We start from the raw sequence: 21,855 nt of genomic DNA, 5'->3' as shown, positions 1-21,855 counted from the left end.
GAAACACGACACGACAGGGCAAAACATAGACACAGCACGGTGAATTATAGATGAGGATCCGACAGGGCAGGTACGGAAAACAAGAAGAGAAATAGGGACTCTAATCAGGGAAAAGGATCGGGAACAGGTGTGGGAAGACTAAATGATGATTAGGGGAATAGGAACAGCTGGGAGCAGGAACGGAACGATAGAGAGAAGAGAGAGCGAGAGAGTGAGAGAGGGAGGGGGAGAGAGAGGGATAGAAAGAGGGAAAGAACCTAATAAGACCAGCAGAGGGAAACGAATAGAAGGGGAAGCACAGGGACAAGACATGATAATTAATGACAAAACATGACAGTACCCCCCCACTCACCGAGCGCCTCCTGGCGCACTCGAGGAGGAATCCTGGCGGCAATGGAGGAATTCATCAATGAGTGAACGGTCCAGCACGTCCCGAGACGGAACCCAACTCCTCTCCTCAGGACCGTAACCCTCCCAATCCACTAAGTATTGGTGACCCCGTCCCCGAGAACGCATGTCCATGATCTTATGTACCTTGTAAATAGGTGCGCTCTCGACAAGGACGGGGGGGGAGGGAAGACGAACGGGGGTGCGAAGAAAGGGCTTGACACAGGAGACATGGAAGACAGGATGGACGCGACGAAGATGTCGCGGAAGAAGCAGTCGCACAGCGACAGGATTGACGACCTGGGAGACACGGAACGGACCAATGAACCGCGGAGTCAACTTACGAGAAGCTGTCGTAAGAGGAAGGTTGCGAGTGGAAAGCCACACTCTCTGGCCGCAACAATACCTTGGACTCTTAATCCTGCGTTTATTGGCGGCTCTCACAGTCTGTGCCCTGTAGCGGCAAAGTGCAGACCTCACCCTCCTCCAGGTGCGCTCACAACGTTGGACAAACGCTTGAGCGGAGGGAACGCTGGACTCGGCAAGCTGGGATGAGAACAGAGGAGGCTGGTAACCCAGACTACTCTGAAAAGGAGATAACCCGGTAGCAGACGAAGGAAGCGAGTTGTGAGCGTATTCTGCCCAGGGGAGCTGTTCTGCCCAAGACGCAGGGTTTCTGAAAGAAAGGCTGCGTAGTATGCGACCAATCGTCTGATTGGCCCTCTCTGCTTGACCGTTAGACTGGGGATGAAACCCGGAAGAGAGACTGACGGACGCACCAATCAAACGACAGAACTCCCTCCAAAACTGTGACGTGAATTGCGGGCCTCTGTCTGAAACGGCGTCTAACGGGAGGCCATGAATTCTGAACACATTCTCGATAATGATTTGTGCCGTCTCCTTAGCGGAAGGAAGTTTAGCGAGGGGAATGAAATGTGCCGCCTTAGAGAACCTATCGACAACCGTAAGAATCACAGTCTTCCCCGCAGACAAAGGCAGACCGGTAATGAAGTCTAGGGCGATGTGAGACCATGGTCGAGAAGGAATGGGGAGCGGTCTGAGACGACCGGCAGGAGGAGAGTTACCCGACTTAGTCTGCGCGCAGTCCGAACAAGCAGCCACGAAACGGCGCGTGTCACGCTCCTGAGTCGGCCACCAAAAGCGCTGGCGAATAGACGCAAGAGTGCCTCGAACACCGGGATGACCAGCTAACTTGGCAGAGTGAGCCCACTGAAGAACAGCCAGACGAGTGGAAACAGGAACGAAAAGGAGGTTACTAGGACAAGCGCGCGGCGACGCAGTGTGCGTGAGTGCTTGCTTAACCTGTCTTTCAATTCCCCAGACTGTCAACCCGACAACACGCCCATAAGGAAGAATCCCCTCGGGATCAGTAGAAGCCACAGAAGAACTAAACAGACGGGATAAGGCATCAGGCTTGGTGTTCTTGCTACCCGGACGGTAAGAAATCACAAACTCGAAACGAGCGAAAAACAACGCCCAACGAGCTTGACGGGCATTAAGTCGTTTGGCAGAACGGATGTACTCAAGGTTCTTATGGTCTGTCCAAACGACAAAAGGAACGGTCGCCCCCTCCAACCACTGTCGCCATTCGCCTAGGGCTAAGCGGATGGCGAGCAGTTCACGGTTACCCACATCATAGTTGCGCTCAGATGGCGACAGGCGATGAGAAAAATAAGCGCAAGGATGAACCTTATCGTCAGACTGGAAGCGCTGGGATAGAATGGCTCCCACGCCTACCTCTGAAGCGTCAACCTCGACAATGAATTGTCTAGTGACGTCAGGAGTAACGAGGATAGGAGCGGACGTAAAACGTTCTTTTAGAAGATCAAAAGCTCCCTGGGCGGAACCGGACCACTTAAAACACGTCTTGACAGAAGTAAGAGCTGTGAGAGGGGCAGCAACTTGACCGAAATTACGAATGAAACGCCGATAGAAATTAGCGAAACCTAAAAAGCGCTGCAACTCGACACGTGACCTTGGAACGGGCCAATCACTGACAGCTTGGACCTTAGCGGAATCCATCTGAATGCCTTCAGCGGAAATAACAGAACCGAGAAAAGTAACGGAGGAGACATGAAAAGAGCACTTCTCAGCCTTTACGTAGAGACAATTCTCTAAAAGGCGCTGTAGAACACGTCGAACGTGCTGAACATGAATCTCGAGTGACGGTGAAAAAATCAGGATATCGTCAAGATAGACAAAAACAAAGATGTTCAGCATGTCTCTCAGAACATCATTAACTAATGCCTGAAAAACAGCTGGCGCATTGGCGAGACCAAACGGCAGAACCCGGTACTCAAAATGCCCTAACGGAGTGTTAAACGCCGTTTTCCACTCGTCCCCCTCTCTGATGCGCACGAGATGGTAAGCGTTACGAAGGTCCAACTTAGTAAAGCACCTGGCTCCCTGCAGAATCTCGAAGGCTGATGACATAAGGGGAAGCGGATAACGATTCTTAACCGTTATGTCATTCAGCCCTCGATAATCCACGCAGGGGCGCAGAGTACCGTCCTTCTTCTTAACAAAAAGAACCCCGCCCCGGCCGGAGAGGAAGAAGGCACTATGGTACCGGCGTCAAGAGACACAGATAAGTAATCCTCGAGAGCCTTACGTTCGGGAGCCGACAGAGAGTATAGTCTACCCCGAGGAGGAGTGGTCCCCGGAAGGAGATCAATACTACAATCATACGACCGGTGAGGAGGAAGGGAGTTGGCTCGGGACCGACTGAAGACCGTGCGCAGATCATGATATTCCTCCGGCACTCCTGTCAAATCGCCAGGTTCCTCCTGAGAAGTGGGGACAGAAGAAATGGGAGGGATGGCAGACATTAAGCACTTCACATGACAAGATACGTTCCAGGATAGGATAGAATTACAAGACCAATTAATAGAAGGATTATGACATACTAGCCAGGGATGACCCAAAACAACAGGTGTGAAAGGTGAACGAAAAATCAAAAAAGAAATAGTCTCACTGTGGTTACCAGATACTGTGAGAGTTAAAGGTAGTGTCTCAAATCTGATACTGGGAAGATGACTACCATCTAAGGCAAACATGGGCGTAGGCTTGTCTAACTGTCTGAAAGGAATGTTATGTTTCCGAACCCATGCTTCGTCCATGAAACAACCCTCAGCCCCAGAGTCAATCAAGGCACTGCATGTAGCACCCGAACCGGTCCAGCGTAGATGGACCGACATAGTAGTACAGGATCTAGATGAAGAGACCTGAGTAGTAGCGCTCACCAGTAGCCCTCCGCTTACTGATGGGCTCTGGCCTCTTACTGGACATGAATTAACAAAATGTCCATCAAATCCGCAATAGAGGCACAGGCGGTTGGTGATCCTCCGTTCCCTCTCCTTAGTCGAGATGCGAATCCCTCCCAGCTGCATGGGCTCAGTCTCAGAGCCAGAGGAGGGAGATGGTTGCGATGCGGAGCAGGGAAACACCGTTGATGCGAGCTCTCTTCCATGAGCCTGGTGACGAAGATCTACCCGTCGTTCTATGCGGATGGCGAGAGCAATCAAAGAGTCCACACTGGAAGGAACCTCCCGAGAGAGAATCTCATCTTTGACCACTGTGTGGAGTCCCTCCAGAAAACGAGCGAGCAGCGCCGGCTCGTTCCAGTCACTAGAGGCAGCAAGAGTACGAAACTCTATAGAGTAATCCGTTATGGATCGATCACCTTGGCATAGGGAAGCCAGGGCCCTAGAAGCCTCCCCACCAAAAACTGAACGGTCAAAAACCCGAATCATCTCCTCTTTAAAGTTCTGGTAATTGTTAGAACAATCAGCCCTTGCCTCCCAGATAGCTGTGCCCCACTCTCGGGCCCGGCCAGTAAGGAGTGAAATGACGTAAGCAACCCGAGCTCTCTCACTAGAGTATGTGTTGGGTTGGAGAGAAAACACAATATCACACTGGGTGAGAAAGGAGCGGCACTCCGTGGGCTGCCCGGAGTAGCAAGGTGGGTTATTAACCCTAGGTTCCGGAGGCTCGGCAGGCCAGGAAGTAACAGGTGGCACGAGACGAAGACTCTGGAACTGTCCAGAGAGGTCGGAAACCTGAGCGGCCAGGTTCTCCACGGCATGGCGAGCAGCAGACAATTCCTGCTCGTGTCTGCCGAGCATGGCTCCTTGGATCTTGACGGCAGTGTTACGAGCCTCTGTAGTCGCTGGGTCCATACCTTGGTCGGATCCTTCTGTTATGCAGGTGAATGAGGACCCAAAAGCGACTTGGCGAAAACAGAGTTTTTAATCCAATAAGAAACTTTACAAAACAAAAAGCATAATACTACTCGTAAAGACGACATGACAGTGTGTTTGCTTAGCATGCTATAGGTAGTGGGATCGATGCCCACATTCCCCAAAAACACATTTTTTATGGATCCAAGAAAGCTGCAGTTCACACTTCATGCAGCCTTGTCTTATGACAACCTACTGTCATGTAGCAATGACAAGCAACTTTAATGTAACACTGATGTCAAAATGTCAGATGAAAAAGCAAGACATTACTTACTTTCAGAGGAGCAGCGTAGCACACACCATTGAGGCCCACAAACAAAGCTGTGGAAAGTTTCCTTGAAGCCAGAGCATAAAGAAAGAACAAATACAGATGCAGAAACCCGGAAAGGGACTTTTAGATCTTCAGTCTAACGCTCTCCCGACTGAGCTATTCCGGCAATTCACTCAACATAATTCTGTGGCACCCTTGACAATTCACATGCATGTGACTCATAATTTTGACACTCAAAATGTACATAATAGCCAGTATGGGGATCAAACCCATGACCTTAGCGTTATTAGCACCACACTCTAACCAACTGTGCTAAACGGCCATTTGCTATTTTTCTCAATTGTTGAAATGCACCAAGCTCCTGCAAGTGCTGGCACTTCAACAAACAAGTCCAACAACAGTATAGCCTGACAAGACTGGACCCTCTTGGTTGCTTCTTGCGGAAATTCCAAACGGCTGGGGAATTAGCTCAAATGCTTTGCACGCGTGAGGTAGTGGGATCGATGCCCACATTCTCCAAAAGCACATTGTTTTATGGATCCAAGAAAACTCCAGTTCACACTTCATGCAGCCTTGTCTTACGACAACCTACTGTCATGTAGCAATGACAAGCAACTTTAATGTAACACTGATGTCAAAATGTCAGATGAAAAAGCAAGACATTACTTACTTTCAGAGGAGCAGCGTAGCACACACCATTGAGGCCCACAAACAAAGCTATGGAAAGTTTCCTTGAAGCCAGAGCATAAAGAAAGAACAAATACAGATGCCGAAACCCGGGACCTTTAGATCTTCAGTCTAACGCTCTCCCAACTGAGCTATTCCGGCAATTCACTCAACATAATTATGTGGCACCCTTGACAATTCACATGCATGTGACTCATAATTTTGACACTCAAAAAGTACATAATAGCCAGTATGTGGATCAAACCCATGACCTTGCTGTTATTAGCACCACACTCTAACCAACTGAGCTAACCGGCCATTTACTATTTTGCTCAATTGTTGAAATGCACCGAGCCTCTGCAAGTGCTGGCACGTCAACAAACAAGTCCACCAAAAGCATAGCCTGACAAGACTGGTCACTCTTGGTTGCTTCTTGCGGAAATTCCAAACGGCTGGGGAATTAGCTCAAATGCTTTGCACGCGTGAGGTAGTGGGATCGATGCCCACATTCTCCAAAAGCACATTGTTTTATGGATCCAAGAAAACTCCAGTTCACACTTCATGCAGCCTTGTCTTACGACAACCTACTGTCATGTAAACAATGACAAGAAACTATCATGTAACAATGACAAGAAACTCTCATGTAACACTGATGTCAAAATGTCAGATGAAAAAGAAAGACATTACTTACTTTCAGAGAGCAGCGTATCACACACTCTAACAACCCTAACTCTGTAAACAAGGGCACCCTCATAGACGTCATCCTGACCAACTGGCCCTCCAAATATACCTCTGCTGTCTTCAACCAGGATCTCAGCCTGATCACTGCCTCATCACCTGTATCCGCCACGGCAATTCCGCAGTCAAACGACCACCCCTCATCACTGTCAAACGCTCCCTAAAACACTTCTCTGAGCAGGCCTTTCCCCAAAAACATGGCCCGGGTATCCTGGAAGGACATTGACCTCATCCCTTGTCAGTTGAGGATGCATGGTCATTCTTTAAAAGTAACTTCCTCACCATTTTAGATAAGCATGATGTCAAAAAATGCAGAACCAAGAACAGATACAGCCCTTGGTTCAGAGGAGCTCCAGACCTGACTGCCCTCGACCAGCACAAAAACATCCTGTGGCGGACTGCAATAGCATCGAATAGCCCCGTGATATGCAACTGTTCAGGGAAGTCAGGAACCAATAAAACAGCAGTCAGTCAGGAAAGCTAAGGCCAGCTTCTTCAGGCAGAAGTTTGCATCCTGTAGCTCCAACTCCAAAAAGTTCTGGGACACTGTGAAGTCCATGGAGAACAAGAGCACCTCCTCCCAGCTGCCCACTGCTCTGAGGCTAGGAAACAATTGTTTCCACCGATAAATCCATGATTATCAAAAACTTCAATAAACACTTCTCAACGGCTGGCCATGCCTTCCGTCTGGCTACTCCAACCTCGGCCAATTTGCTCCGCTGGCCCCCCCGTAGCTCCTCACCCAAGCCTCTCCAGGTTCTCCTTTACCCAAATCCAGATAGCAGATGTTCTGAAAGAGCTGCAAAACCTGGACCATGTACAAATCAGCTGGGCTTGACAATCTGGACCCGCTATTTCTGAAACTATCTGCCGCCATTGTCGCAACCCCTATTACCAGCCTGTTCAACCTCTCTTTCATATCGTCTGAGATCCCCAAGGATTGGAAAGCTGCCGCAGTCATCCCCCTCTTCAAAGGGGGAGACACCCTGGACCCAAACTGTTACAGACCTATATCCAACCTGCCCTGCCTATCTAAGGTCTTCAAAGCCAAGTCAACAAACAGGTCACTGACCATCTCGAATCCCACCGTACCTTCTCCGCTGTGCAATCTGGTTTCCGAGCCGGTCAAGGGTGCACCTCAGCCACACTCAAGGTACTAAACGATATCATAACCGCCATCGATAAAAGACAGTACTGTGCAGCCGTCTTCATCGACCTGAGCCAAGGCTTTCGACTCTGTCAATCACCATATTCTTATCGGCAGACTCTACAGCCTCGGTTTTTCGGATGACTGCCTTGCCTGGTTCACCAATTACTTTGCAGACAGAGTTCAGTGTGTCAAATCGGAGGGCATGCTGTCCGGTCCTCGGGCAGTCTCTATGGGGGTGCCACAGGGTTCAATTCTCGGGCCGACTCTTTTCTCTGTGTATATCAATGATGTTTCTCTTGCTGCGGGCGATTCCCTGATCCACCTCTACGCAGACGACACCATTCTATATACTTTCGGCCCGTCATTGGACACTGTGCTATCTAACCTCCAAACGAGCTTCAATGCCATACAGCACTCCTTCCGTGGCCTCCAACTGCTCTTAAATGCTGAGCTAAAACCAAATGCATGCTTTTCAACCGAATTGCTGCCTGCACCCTCATGCTGACTAGCATCACCACCCCTGGATGGTTCTCTTGACCTTGAATATGTGGACATCTATAAGTACCTAGGTGTCTGGCTCTGCAAACTCTCCTTCCAGACCCACATCAAACATCTCCAATCGAAAATCAAATCAAGAGTCGGCTTTCTATTCCGCAACAAAGCCTCCTTCACTCACGCTGCCAAGCTTACCCTAGTTAAACTGACTATCCTACCGATCCTCGACTGAGCGATGTCATCTACAAAATGGCTTCCAACACTCTACTCAGCAAACTGGATGCAGTCTATCACAGTGCCATCCGTTTTGTCACTAAAGCACCTTATACCACCCACCACTGCGACTTGTATGCTCTAGGTAGTCGGCTGGCCCTCACTACATATTTTTTTGTGGCCAGACCCACTGGCTCAGGTCATCTACAAGTCCATGCTAGGTAAAGCTCCGCCTTATCTCAGTTCACTGGTCACTGATGGCAAACCCATCCAGATGAAAAAGCACGCGCTCCAGCAGGTGTATCTCACTGATCATCCCTAAAGCCAACACATCATTTGGCCGCCTTTCGTTCCAGTACTCTGCTGCCTGTGACTGGACAAATGCTAAAACCCAGCTGAAGTTGAGACTTTTATCTCCCTCACCAACTTCAAAATCATCAGCATCCTGAGCACCTAACCGATCACTGCAGCTGTACATAGTCTAAAATGTAAAATAGCCCACCCATTTTCACCTACCTCATTCCCACACTTTTTTTTATACTGTTTTTATTTATTTATTTTTCTGCTCTTTTGCACACCAATATCTCTACCTGTACATGACCTGATCATTTATCACTCCAGTGTTAATCTGCAAAACTGTATTATTCGCCTACCTCCTCATGCCTTTTGCACACATTGTATATAGACTGCCCATTTTTTTCTACTGTGTTATTGACTTGTTAATTGTTTATTCCATGTGTAACTCTGTGTTGTCTGTTCACACTGCTATGCTTTTATCTTGGCCAAGAAACTGTCAGTTGCAAATGAGAACTTGTTCTCAACTAACCTACCTGGTTAAATAAAGGAGAAATAAAATAAAAAAAATATTTAAAAAACTGAGCTAACCGGCCGCTGGCTACAGAGCACAATTGTTGAGATGCACCGAGCCTCTGCAAGTGCTGGAGCGCAAACTAACAAGTCCACCAACAGCATAGCCTGACAAGACTGGACACTCTTGGTTGCTCCTTGTGGCAATTCCAAACAGCTGGGGAATTTGATCAATTGGTATTGTGTTTGCTTAGCATGCTATAGGTAGTGGGATCGATGCCCGCATTCTCCAAAAACACATTTTTTTGTGGATCCAAGAAAGCTGCAGTTCACACTTCATGCAGCCTTGTCTTACGACAACCTACTGTCATGTAGCAATGACAAGCAACTTTAATGTAACACTGATGTCAAAATGTCAGATGAAAAAGCAAGACATTACTTACTTTCAGAGGAGCAGCGTAGCACACACCATTGAGGCCCACAAACAAAGCTGTGGAAAGTTTCCTTGAAGCCAGAGCATAAAGAAAGAACAAATACCGCAACCCGGGATCGAACCAGAGACCTTTAGATCTTCAGTCTAACGCTCTCCCAACTGAGCTATTCCGGCAAATCACTCGACCAAATTCCGTGGCACCCTTGACAATTCACATGCATGTGACTCATAATTTTGACACTCAAAATGTACATATTAGCCAGTATGGTGATAGAACCCATGACCTTGGCGTTATTAGCACCACACTCTAACCAACTGAGCTAACCGGCCATTTGCTATTTTACTCAATTGTTGAAATGCACCGAGCCTCTGCAAGTGCTGGCACTTCAACAAACAAGTCCAACAACAGCATAGCCTGACAAGACTGGACCCTCTTGGTTGCTTCTTGCGGAAATTCCAAACGGCTGGGGAATTAGCTCAAATGCTTTGCATGCGTGAGGTAGTGGGATCGATGCCCACATTCTCCAAAAGCACATTGTTTTATGGATGCAAGAAAACTCCAGTTCACACTTCATGCAGCCTTGTCTTACGACAACCTACTGTCATGTCCTTCTGTAGCTCAGTTGGTAGAGCATGGCGCTTGTAACGCCAGGGTAGTGGGTCCGATTCCCGGGACCACCCATACGTAGAATGTATGCACACATGACTGTAAGTCGCTTTGGATAAAAGCGTCCGCTAAATGGCATATATTATTATTATTATATTATGTAGCAATGACAAGCAACTTTAATGTAACACTGATGTCTAACGCTCTCCCAACTGAGCTATTCTGGCAATTCACTCAACATAATTCTGTGGCACCCTTGACAATAGAAAATCACAGAAATCTCGCAGAGCTCCGCAGCACACTTTAAAAAGATTCGTAAGAACACCCTGCAACTGGATCTGTAACCGTTGAAAAAAAAAACACCTATCCATGAACATCACCAATCTGTCGTTGTACGATTTCTCTTAAATGACGATAGTTAAATGGCTGGTTCTTTTTTTATTGACACCGGAGGCTCCTCGACTTTGACGTGAAGTGGAAAAATAATTTCTCTATTTTCATTTTGGACCTTTAATCCCAGATAAATGGCCATAACTCAAAAACAGTTGAGGCCTAGACGCCATCTTGTTCGGGGCCAACTGGCTCTACTTCCCCTTAATATAATAGTTGTGTTCAAATATTGATACAACATGATTCTTCTACAAAGTCCTCCAATTAATGTAAATTTCCATGGAATTTGAAGCCTTTTCTATAAAGGCACGGATGGGATTTGAACCCATGGTCTTCAGTTTACGAGACCGACGCCTTACCACTTGGCCACCATGCCACTCTATACTGCAATATATATATATATGATGCCATAAAAGTTGGCAACCATGCCACTTCTGTTCTATAAATGTACTAACAGGGATTGAAAGCATGTTCTTCAGATTAAAAGACCAAATTATTTAGCACATCTCTGTTTCCTGCTTAGAATTTCAACATATTGGAAAATAGAAGTTGGGTCTTTGCAAAAAAACATGGAGAAGCTGGGGATTGAACCCAGGACCTCATACATAAATGGCATATATATATATATATATATATATATATATATATATATATATATATATATATATATACATGCAAAGCATGCGCTCTACCACTGAGCTACACCCCCTTTCTGGGAAAGAAAAAATTGTTTCTTATTTTCTTAAATTTCTCCATTATTATTGCAGGTAAGCCAGTTAAGAACAAGTTCTCATACACAACTGCGACCAGGCCAAGGTAAAGCAAAGCAGTGCAATTCATTTGCAGTCTGGACGTGGAGGGGTGAACATCTCCTGCTCTGACTGCAGCTGGAAGGGACTGCTGCGAGAGGACTAGGCCGCCTGTGATTGCCTTGATAAGGCGGAGCTTTACCTAGCATAGACTTACAGATGACCTGGAGCCAGTGGTTCTGGCGACGAGTTACACATGGAACAAACTAGCTCACAGTCAATAACAAAATAGAAGGGATTTTAAAAAAAGGCAATAAATATGCCATAGTACTGAAGTAGTCACAATTTAGCAAATGAACACTGGAGTGATAGATGAGCAGATGATTATGTGCAAGTAGAAATACTGGTGTGCAAAAGTGCAGAAAGTAAATAAAAACAATATGGCGATGAGGTAGGTAGATTGGGTGGGCTATTTACAGATGGGCATCTCCTGCTCTGACTGCAGCTGGAAGGGACTGCTGCGCAAGGACTAAGCCGCCTGTGATTGCCTTGATAAGGTGGAGCTTTACCTAGTATAGACTTACAGATGACCTGGAGCCAGTGGTTCTGGCGACGAATATGTAGCGAGGGCCAGCCGACTAGAGCATACAGGTCGCAGTGGCCATATCAAGACAATTGACCTTTTCTTTACACTGTTGTGATGAAAGTACATTTCCATAATATCAGCTATCTACCATAAACGTCGAACAGGGATTGAACCCATGTGCTTCAGTTAACAAAAACAGATGGCTTTGCGCATCTATTTCATTCTTAGAATGTCAACATTGTGCAAAGTGGGAGTTGTGCAAAAGCTAATTTAACAAGTGAATACTCTCAAAAGACAAGTTGGGGAATACTGTAGGTAAGGGAATACCCCCTGTATTGGACAAAAATGAATGGGAAGTCATTGGCATCAGACAAACCATATACACATTGTCCAATACCACCCAATTCAGCGTTGATTCATGCAAAGTGTATTGCAAATGCCATATGGCAATTGCCAGTTGTAACACTTTAAAAATCCAACAGGTGGCGAATCCGCTCCACCTTGGTTTTTCATATTGGAAATGTAACCCAAGTCAACGTCCAAAAGCAACATTTTGAAAAAATGATTTTTTTGTCAAAAACTTATCACCCCTTAAAAAAGTGCTTTCTGGACCGTTTTTCGAAATTCTTTCATTTTTTTGTCAATTACACATGTGTAAGAACTGTATGAATATACTTTTGTCCAATTTTATTATCATATATATATTTATTTTTTTACATGCGCATAAGTAATATGTTTTGTCCATTTTCAATATGATTTCATAGGAAGTCAAAAGTCAAAAGTCAAAAATGTCAAAATTATGTAAAAAACTTCACACACCCTTAATAAAGTGCTTTCTGGACCGTTTTTTGAAATTCTTTCAAATTCTGTGTCAATTACACACATATAAGAACTGTATCAACATACTTTAGTTGTATTTTATTATCATTTAAAAAAAACGTTTAACTTGTGCATAAGGAATATGATTTCCTCGATGACATCAACACTTGCAGGCTTGTTTTCGAATTGCTGTGCGTTTTGTTGCCAACCTATTTTGCTACCTGACAACTTTACGGGTTTCACTTTTTAATTACCGTTCATGTATTTATTTTTTTCCTCGACTTTTTCACTCCGGACGCTTTATCTGGACACGATTCGTCAGGACCTCCAACAGCCGAAGCTAAGTAGTAACATTAACATGATGCCTTCTAATTGCAGCCGCTGTGCTCGCCTTACGGCGAGGATAGCTGTACTGCAAGCCCAGCTTCAGACGCAATCGTTAGGCAAGGGTAATTTCAGTGTAGGAAAGGATGAAACAGCGTCTGTGCCACCAGTAAGTACAGATAGTAGTATAAATCCCCTGGCACAGTCCCCGCAGCCGGACAACTTTCTCACGGTTTCTGGAAGGAAATGCTCTAGGAACGCTCAACCGGTGTCGCTCATTCAGCAGACAGAAACTTTCAACCGGTTTTCCCCATTAAGCAGCGGGTCGGTGTCAGAGGCCGAGTCTTCTCTGGTCTCTACTCCTCCCGTTACGGGGTCTGAGACGCCGAAGCTTCCCACCATTAGCTCTGACAAATTGAAAACTCTAGTCATTTGGCGACTCCATTACCCGCAGTATTAGACTTAAAGCGAATCATCCAGCGATCATACACTGTTTACCCGGGGCAGGGCTACCGACGTTAAGGCTAATCTGAAGATGGTGCTGGCTAAAGCTAAAACTGGCGAGTGTAGAGAGTATAGAGATATTGTTATCCACGTCGGCACCAACGATGTTAGGATGAAACAGTCAGAGATCACCAAGCGCAACATAGCTTCTGCGTGCATATCAGCTAGAAAGATGTGTCGGCATCGAGTAATTGTCTCTGGCCCCCTCCCAGTTAGGGGGAGTGATGAGCTCTACAGCAGAGTCTCACAACTCAATCGCTGGTTGAAAACTGTTTTCTGCCCCTCCCAAAAGATATAATTTGTAGATAATTGGCCCTCTTTCTGGGACTCACCCACAAACAGGACCAAGCCTGACCTGCTGAGGAGTGACGGACTCCATCCTAGCTGGAGGGGTGCTCTCATCTTATCTGCCAACATTGACAGGGCTCTAACTCCTCTAGCTCCACAATGAAATAGGGTGCAGGCCAGGCAGCAGGCTATTAGCCAGCCTGCCAGCATAGTGGAGTCTGCCACTAGCATAGTTAGTGTAGTCAGCTCAGCTATCACCATTGAGACCGTGTCTGTGCCTCGACCTAGGTTGGGCAAAACTAAACATGGCGGTGTTCGCCTTAGCAATCTCACTAGGATAATGACCACCTCCATTCCTGTCATTACTGAAAGAGATCATGATATCTCACATCTCAAAATAGGGCTACTTAATGTTAGATCCCTTACTTCAAAGGCAATTATAGTCAATGAACTAATCACTGATCATAATCTTGATGTGATTGGCCTGACTGAAACATGGCTTAAGCCTGATGAATTTACTGTGTTAAATGAGGCCTCACCTCCTGGCTACACTAGTGACCATATCCCCCGTGCATCCCGCAAAGGCGGAGGTGTTGCTAACATTTACGATAGCAAATTTCAATTTACAAAAAAAAAAAAATGACGTTTTTTCGTCTTTTGTGCTTCTAGTCATGAAATCTATGCAGCCTACTCAATCACTTTTTATAGCTACTGTTTACAGGCCTCCTGGGCCATATACAGCGTTTCTCACTGAGTTCCCTGAATTCCTATCAGACCTTGTAGTCATTGCAGATAATATTCTAATCTTTGGTGACTTTAATATTCACATGGAAAAGTCCACAGACCCACTCCAAAAGGCTTTTGGAGCCATCATCGACTCAGTGGGTTTTGTCCAACATGTCTCTGGACCCACTCACTCTCACAGTCATACGCTGGACCTAGTTTTGTCCCATGGAATAAATGTTGTGGATCTTAATGTTTTTCCTCATAATCCTGGACTATCGGACCACCATTTTATTACGTTTGCAATTGCAACAAATAATCTGCTCAGACCCCAACCAAGGAACATCAAAAGTCGTGCTATAAATTCACAGACAACACAAAGATTCCTTGATGCCCTTCCAGACTCCCTCTGCCTACCCAAGGACGCCAGAGGACAAAAATCCGTTAACCACCTAACTGAGGATCTCAATTTAACCTTGCGCAATACCCTAGATGCAGTTGCACCCCTAAAAACTAAAAAAATGTCTCATAAGAAACTAGCTCCCTGGTACACAGAAAATACCCGAGCTCTGAAGCAAGCTTCCAGAAAATTGGAACGGAAATGGCGCCACACCAAACTGGAAGTCTTCCGACTAGCTTGGAAGGACGGTACCGTGCAGTACCGAAGAGCCCTTACTGCTGCTCGATCGTCCTATTTTTCTAACTTAATTGAGGAAAATAAGAACAATCCGAAATTCCTTTTTGATACTGTGGCAAAGCTAACTAAAAAGCAGCATTCCCCAAGAGAGGATGACTTGCACTTTAGCAGTGATAAATTCATGAACTTCTTTGAGGAAAAGATTATGATTATTAGAAAGCAAATTACGGACTCCTCTTTAAACCTGCGTATTCCTCCAAACCTCAGTTGTCCTGAGTCTGCACAACTCTGCCAGGACCTAGGATCAAGAGAGACGCTCAAGTGTTTTAGTACTATATCTCTTGACACAATGATGAAAATAATCATGGCCTCTAAACCTTCAAGCTGTATACTGGACCCTATTCCAACTAAACTACTGAAAGAGCTGCTTCCTGTGCTTGGCCCTCCTATGTTGAACATAATAAACGGCTCTCTATCCACCGGATGTGTACCAAACTCACTAAAAGTGGCAGTAATAAAGCCTCTCTTGAAAAAGCCAAACCTTGACCCAGAAAATATAAAAAACTATCGGCCTATATCGAATCTTCCATTCCTCTCAAAGATTTTAGAGAAGGCTGTTGCGCAGCAACTCACTGCCTTCCTGAAGACAAACAATGTATACGAAATGCTTCAGTCTGGTTTTAGACCCCATCATAGCACTGAGACGGCACTTGTGAAGGTGGTAAATGACATTTTGATGGCATCGGACCGAGGCTCTGCATCTGTCCTCGTGCTCCTAGACCTTAGTGCTGCCTTTGATACCATCGATCACCACATTCTTTTGGAGAGATTGGAAACCCAAATTGGTCTACACGGACATGTTCTGGCCTGGTTTAGGTCTTATCTGTCGGAAAGATATCAGTTTGTCTCTGTGAATGGTTTGTCCTCTGACAAATCAACTGTACATTTCGGTGTTCCTCAAGGTTCTGTTTTAGGACCACTATTGTTTTCACTATATATTTTACCTCTTGGGGATGTTATTCGAAAACATAATGTAAACCTTCACTGCTATGCGGATGACACACAGCTGTACATTTCAATGAAACATGGTGAAGCCCCAAAATTGCCCTCGCTAGAAGCATGTGTTTCAGACATAAGGAAGTGGATGGCTGCAAACTTTCTACTATTAAACTCGGACAAAACAGAGATGCTTGTTCTAGGTCCCAAGAAACAAAGAGATCTTCTGTTGAATCTGACAATTAATCTTAATGGTTGTACAGTCGTCTCAAATAAAACTGTGAAGGACCTCGGCGTTACTCTGGACCCTGATCTCTCTTTTGAAGAACATATCAAGACCATTTCGAGGACAGCTTTTTTCCATCTACGTAACATTGCAAAAATCAGAAACTTTCTGTCCAAAAATGATGCAGAAAAATTAATCCATGCTGTTGTCACTTCTAGGTTAGACTACTGCAATGCTCTATTTTCCGGCTACCCGGATAAAGCACTAAATAAACTTCAGTTAGTGCTAAATACGGCTGCTAGAATCCTGACTAGAACCAAAAAATTTGATCATATTACTCCAGTGCTAGCCTCTCTACACTGGCTTCCTGTCAAAGCAAGGGCTGATTTCAAGGTTTTACTGCTAACCTACAAAGCATTACATGGGCTTGCTCCTACCTACCTCTCTGATTTGGTCCTGCCGTACATACCTACACGTACGCTACGGTCACAAGACGCAGGCCTCCTAATTGTCCCTAGAATTTCTAAGCAAACAGCTGGAGGCAGGGCTTTCTCCTATAGAGCTCCATTTTTATGGAACGGTCTGCCTACCCATGTCAGAGACGCAAACTCGGTCTCAACCTTTAAGTCTTTACTGAAGACTCATCTCTTCAGTGGGTCATATGATTGAGTGTAGTCTGGCCCAGGAGGGGGAAGGTGAACGGAAAGGCTCTGGAGCAACGAACCGCCCTTGCTGTCTCTGCCTGGCCGGTTCCCCTCTTTTCACTGGGATTCTTTGCCTCTAACCCTGTTACGGGGCTGAGTCACTGGCTTGCTGGGGCTCTCTCGTGCCGTCCCTGGGGGGGTGCGTCACCTGGGTGGGTTGATTCACTGTTGTGGTCGGCCTGTCTGGGTTCCCCCTCTTGGGTTGTACCGTGTCGGAGATCTTTGTGGGCTATACTCGGCCTTGTCTCAGGATGGTAAGTTGGTGGTTGAAGATTTCCCTCTAGTGGTGTGGGGGCTGTGCTTTGGCAAAGTGGGTGGGGTTATATCCTTCCTGTTTGGCCCTGTCCGGGGTGTCCTCGGATGGGGCCACAGTGTCTCCTGACCCCTCCTGTCTCAGCCTCCAGTATTTATGCTGCAGTAGTTTATGTGTCGGGGGCTAGGGTCAGTTTGTTTATCTGGAGTACTTCTCCTGTCCTATTCAGGTGTCCTGTGTGAATCTAAGTGTGCGTTCTCTAATTCTCTCCTTCTCTCTTTCTTTCTCTCTCTCGGAGGACCTGAGCCCTAGGACCATGCCCCAGGACTACCTGACATGATGACTCCTTGCTGTCCCCAATCCACCTGGCCATGCTGCTGCTCCAGTTTCAACTGGCCTGGGCCCTAGGACCATGTCCCAGGACTACCTGACATGAGGACTCCTTGCTGTCCCCAGTCCACCTGGCCATGCTCCTGCTCCAGTTTCAACTGTTCTGCCTTACTATTATTCAACCATGCTGGTCATTTATGAACATTTGAACATCTTGGCCACGTTCTGTTATAATCTCCACCCGGCACAGCCAGAAGAGGACTGGCCACCCCACATGCTCTCTCTAATTCTCTCTTTCTTTCTCTCTCTCGGAGGACCTGAGCCCTAGGACCGTGCCCCAGGACTACCTGACATGATGGCTCCTTGCTGTCCCCAGTCCACCTGACTGTGCTGCTGCTCCAGTTTCAACTGTTCTGCCTTATTATTATTTGACCATGCTGGTCATTTATGAACATTTGAACATCTTGGTCATGTTCTGTTACAATCTCTACCCGGCACAGCCAGAAGAGGACTGGCCACCCCACATAGCCCGGTTCCTCTCTAGGTTTCTTCCTAGGTTTTGGCCTTTCTAGGGAGTTTTTCCTAGCCACCGTGCTTTTACACCTGCATTGTTTGCTGTTTGGGGTTTTAGGCTGGGTTTCTGTACAGCACTTTGAGATATCAGCTGATGTACGAAGGGCTATATAAATAAATTTGATTTGATTTGATTTGTCCATTTACAATATGATTTCATCGGAAGTCAAAAGTCAAAGTCAAAAGTCACTTTTTTGGGGGCCAAATGCCATAAGAAATTTGACAAGCTCGAAAATCCTGCAGAAATGCAAAATTGACTGGCCTGATGAACTCGGGATGGCCGGGCAGTGATAGTTGTTCCTTTCCATCACTCGTTGTGTTGATTTCATCATGTCCATTTGTTTATGTTTTCTCACTTTTGCAAAGTCACTGTGCATTTGCAATGTGGTTCAATGGGCATGTACCATCACGATTTTGTCATGCTATAAAAATCCTGCAGGAATGCAAAATTGACTGGCCTGATGAACACAGGATGGCCTGGCAGAGATAGTTGTTCCTTTCCATCACTCGTTGTGTTGATTTCATCATGTCCATTTGGTGATGTTTTTTCACTATAGAATCATATTGCAAATGCACGTGCAACTAGTAACCCAAATATAAAAATATGGTTGTAAATGCATTTACCAGGACTCCTATTGTCGTGCCAGCCTCTGCAAGTGCTGGCACGTCAACAAACAAGTCCACCAACAGCATAGCCTGACAAGACTGGACCCTCTTGGTTGCTTCTTGCGGAAATTCCAAACGGCTGGGGAATTAGCTCAAATGCTTTGCACGCGTGAGGTAGTGGGATCGATGCCCACATTCTCCAAAAGCACATTGTTTTATGGATGCAAGAAAACTCCAGTTCACACTTCATGCAGCCTTGTCTTACGACAACCTACTGTCATGTAAACAATGACAAGAAACTGTCATGTAACAATGACAAGAAACTCTCATGTAACACTGATGTTACAATGTCAGATGAAAAAGAAAGACATTACTTACTTTCAGAGAGCAGCGTATCACACACTCTAACCAACTGAGCTAAGCCGGCCGCTGGCTACAGAGCACAATTGTTGAGATGCACCTGAGCCTCTGCAAGTGCTGGAGCGCAAACTAACAAGTCCACCAACAGCATAGCCTGACAAGACTGGACACTGCTTGGTTGCTCCTTGTGGCAATTCCAAACAGCTGGGGAATTTGATCAATTGGTATTGTGTTTGCTTCATGCTATAGGTAGTACTGTTTTATGGATGCAAGAAAACTCCAGTTCACACTTCATGGGATCGATGCCCGTCATTCCCCAAAAACAATTTTTTTTGTGGATCCAAGAAAGCTGCAGTTCACACTTCATGCAGCCTTGTCTTACGACAACCTACTGTCATGTAGCAATGACAAGCAACTTTAATGTAACACTGATGTCAAAATGTCAGATGAAAAAGCAAGACATTACTTACTTTCAGAGGAGCAGCGTAGCACACACCATTGAGGCCCACAAACAAAGCTGTGGAAAGTTTCCTTGAAGCCAGAGCATAAAGAAAGAACAAATACAGATGCCGAAACCCGGGATCGAACCAGGGACCTTTAGATCTTCAGTCTAACGCTCTCCCACCTGAGCTATTCCTGCAATTCACTCAACATAATTCGGTGGCACCCTTGACAATTCACATGCATGTGACTCATAATTTTGACACTCAAAATGTACATAATGGACAAAATGGGGATCGAACCCATGACCTTGGCTTTATTAGCACCACACTCTAACCAACTGAGCTAACCGGCCATTTGCTGTTTTCCTCAATTGTTGAAATGCACCGAGCCTCTGCAAGTGCTGGCACGTCAACAAACAAGTCCACCAACAGCATAGCCTGACAAGACTGGACCCTCTTGGTTGCTTCTTGCGGAAATTCCAAACGGCTGGGGAATTAGCTCAAATGCTTTGCACGCGTGAGGTAGTGGGATCGATGCCCACATTCTCCAAAAGCACAATGTTATATGGATCCAAGAAAACTCCAGTTCACACTTCATGCAGCCTTGTCTTACGACAACCTACTGTCATGTAAACAATGACAAGAAACTGTCATGTAACAATGACAAGAAACTCTCATGTAACACTGATGTTACAATGTCAGATGAAAAAGAAAGACATTACTTACTTTCAGAGAGCAGCGTATCACACACTCTAACCAACTGAGCTAGCCGGCCGCTGGCTACAGAGCACAATTGTTGAGATGCACTGAGCCTCTGCAAGTGCTGGAGCGCAAACTAACAAGTCCACCAACAGCATAGCCTGACAAGACTGGACACGCTTGGTTGCTCCTTGTGGCAATTCCAAACAGCTGGGGAATTTGATCAATTGGTATTGTGTTTGCTTAGCATGCTATAGGTAGTGGGATCGATGCCCGCATTCCCCAAAAACAATTTTTTTTGTGGATCCAAGAAAGCTGCAGTTCACACTTCATGCAGCCTTGTCTTACGACAACCTACTGTCATGTAGCAATGACAAGCAACTTTAATGTAACACTGATGTCAAAATGTCAGATGAAAAAGCAAGAAATGACTTACTTTCAGAGGAGCAGAGTAGCACACACCATTGAGGCCCACAAACAAAGCTGTGGAAAGTTTCCTTGAAGCCAGAGCATAAAGAAAGAACAAATACCGCAACCCGGGATCGAACCAGAGACCTTTAGATCTTCAGTCTAACACTCTCCCAACTGAGCTATTCCGGCAATTCACTCAACATAATTCTGTGGCACCCTTGACAATTCACATGCATGTGACTCATAATTTTGACACTCAAAATGTACATAATGGCCAGTATGGGGATCGAACCCATGACCTTGGCGTTATTAGCACCACACTATAACCAACTGAGCTAACCAGCCATTTGCTATTTTCCTCAATTGTTGAAATGCACCGAGCCTCTGCAAGTGCTGGCACGTCAACAAACAAGTCCACCAACAGCATAGCCTGACAAGACTGGACCCTCTTGGTTGCTTCTTGCGGAAATTCCAAACGGCTGGGGAATTAGCTCAAATGCTTTGCACGCGTGAGGTAGTGGGATCGATGCCCACATTCTCCAAAAGCACATTTTTTTATGGATGCAAGAAAACTCCAGTTCACACTTCATGCAGCCTTGTCTTACGACAACCTACTGTCATGTCCTTCTGTAGCTCAGTTGGTAGAGCATGGCGCTTGTAACGCCAGGGTAGTGGGTCCGATTCCCGGGACCACCCATATGTAGAATGTATGCACACATGACTGTAAGTCGCTTTGGATAAAAGCGTCTGCTAAATGGCATATATTATTATTATTATATTATGTAGCAATGACAAGCAACTTTAATGTAACACTGATGTCAAAATGTCAGATGAAAAAGCAAGACATTACTTACTTTCAGAGGAGCAGCGTAGCACACACCATTGAGGCCCACAAACAAAGCTGTGGAAAGTTTCCTTGAAGCCAGAGCATAAAGAAAGAACAAATACAGATGCCGAAACCCGGGATCAAACCAGGGACCTTTAGATCTTCAGTCTAACGCTCTCCCAACTGAGCTATTCCGGCAATTCACTCAACATAATTCTGTGGCACCCTTGACAATTCACATGCATGTGACTCATAATTTTGACACTCAAAATGTACATAATAGCCAGTATGGGGATCGAACCCATGACCTTGGCGTTATTAGCACCACACTCTAACCAACTGAGCTAACCGGCCATTTGCTATTTTGCTCAATTGTTGAAAT

At 45.8% G+C, this 21,855-nt stretch overlaps 11 non-coding genes across 11 annotated transcripts; all 11 read right to left on the bottom strand.

The window, feature by feature from the left end:
• Positions 1 to 5,827: 5,827 nt before the first annotated feature.
• Positions 5,828 to 5,901, bottom strand: trnai-aau. The gene has a single exon. It is a non-coding gene; the product is annotated as a tRNA-Ile (tRNA).
• Positions 5,902 to 9,520: 3,619 nt separating this feature from the next.
• On the bottom strand, positions 9,521 to 9,593 carry trnaf-gaa. Its single transcript has one exon. It is a non-coding gene; the product is annotated as a tRNA-Phe (tRNA).
• An 82-nt stretch (positions 9,594 to 9,675) lies between these two features.
• Positions 9,676 to 9,749, bottom strand: trnai-aau. Its single transcript has one exon. It is a non-coding gene; the product is annotated as a tRNA-Ile (tRNA).
• A 971-nt stretch (positions 9,750 to 10,720) lies between these two features.
• Positions 10,721 to 10,792, bottom strand: trnat-cgu. Its single transcript has one exon. It is a non-coding gene; the product is annotated as a tRNA-Thr (tRNA).
• A 194-nt stretch (positions 10,793 to 10,986) lies between these two features.
• trnaa-ugc lies at positions 10,987 to 11,125 on the bottom strand. Its single transcript has 2 exons — positions 11,090 to 11,125; positions 10,987 to 11,022 (listed from the first exon to the last, which is right to left on the bottom strand). It is a non-coding gene; the product is annotated as a tRNA-Ala (tRNA).
• Positions 11,126 to 19,661: 8,536 nt separating this feature from the next.
• Positions 19,662 to 19,734, bottom strand: trnaf-gaa. The gene has a single exon. It is a non-coding gene; the product is annotated as a tRNA-Phe (tRNA).
• Positions 19,735 to 19,816: 82 nt separating this feature from the next.
• Positions 19,817 to 19,890, bottom strand: trnai-aau. Its single transcript has one exon. It is a non-coding gene; the product is annotated as a tRNA-Ile (tRNA).
• Positions 19,891 to 20,763: 873 nt separating this feature from the next.
• Positions 20,764 to 20,836, bottom strand: trnaf-gaa. The gene has a single exon. It is a non-coding gene; the product is annotated as a tRNA-Phe (tRNA).
• An 82-nt stretch (positions 20,837 to 20,918) lies between these two features.
• On the bottom strand, positions 20,919 to 20,992 carry trnai-aau. The gene has a single exon. It is a non-coding gene; the product is annotated as a tRNA-Ile (tRNA).
• A 606-nt stretch (positions 20,993 to 21,598) lies between these two features.
• trnaf-gaa lies at positions 21,599 to 21,671 on the bottom strand. The gene has a single exon. It is a non-coding gene; the product is annotated as a tRNA-Phe (tRNA).
• Positions 21,672 to 21,753: 82 nt separating this feature from the next.
• trnai-aau lies at positions 21,754 to 21,827 on the bottom strand. The gene has a single exon. It is a non-coding gene; the product is annotated as a tRNA-Ile (tRNA).
• Between the last annotated feature and the right edge of the window lie 28 nt (positions 21,828 to 21,855).

Source organism: Oncorhynchus gorbuscha, unplaced genomic scaffold (assembly GCF_021184085.1).
Source record: "Oncorhynchus gorbuscha isolate QuinsamMale2020 ecotype Even-year unplaced genomic scaffold, OgorEven_v1.0 Un_scaffold_2967, whole genome shotgun sequence".
In the NCBI taxonomy this organism is placed as follows: domain Eukaryota; kingdom Metazoa; phylum Chordata; class Actinopteri; order Salmoniformes; family Salmonidae; genus Oncorhynchus; species Oncorhynchus gorbuscha.
The sequence above is the reverse complement of the archived record's forward strand: the minus strand, read 5'-3'. Positions and strand labels throughout refer to the sequence as shown.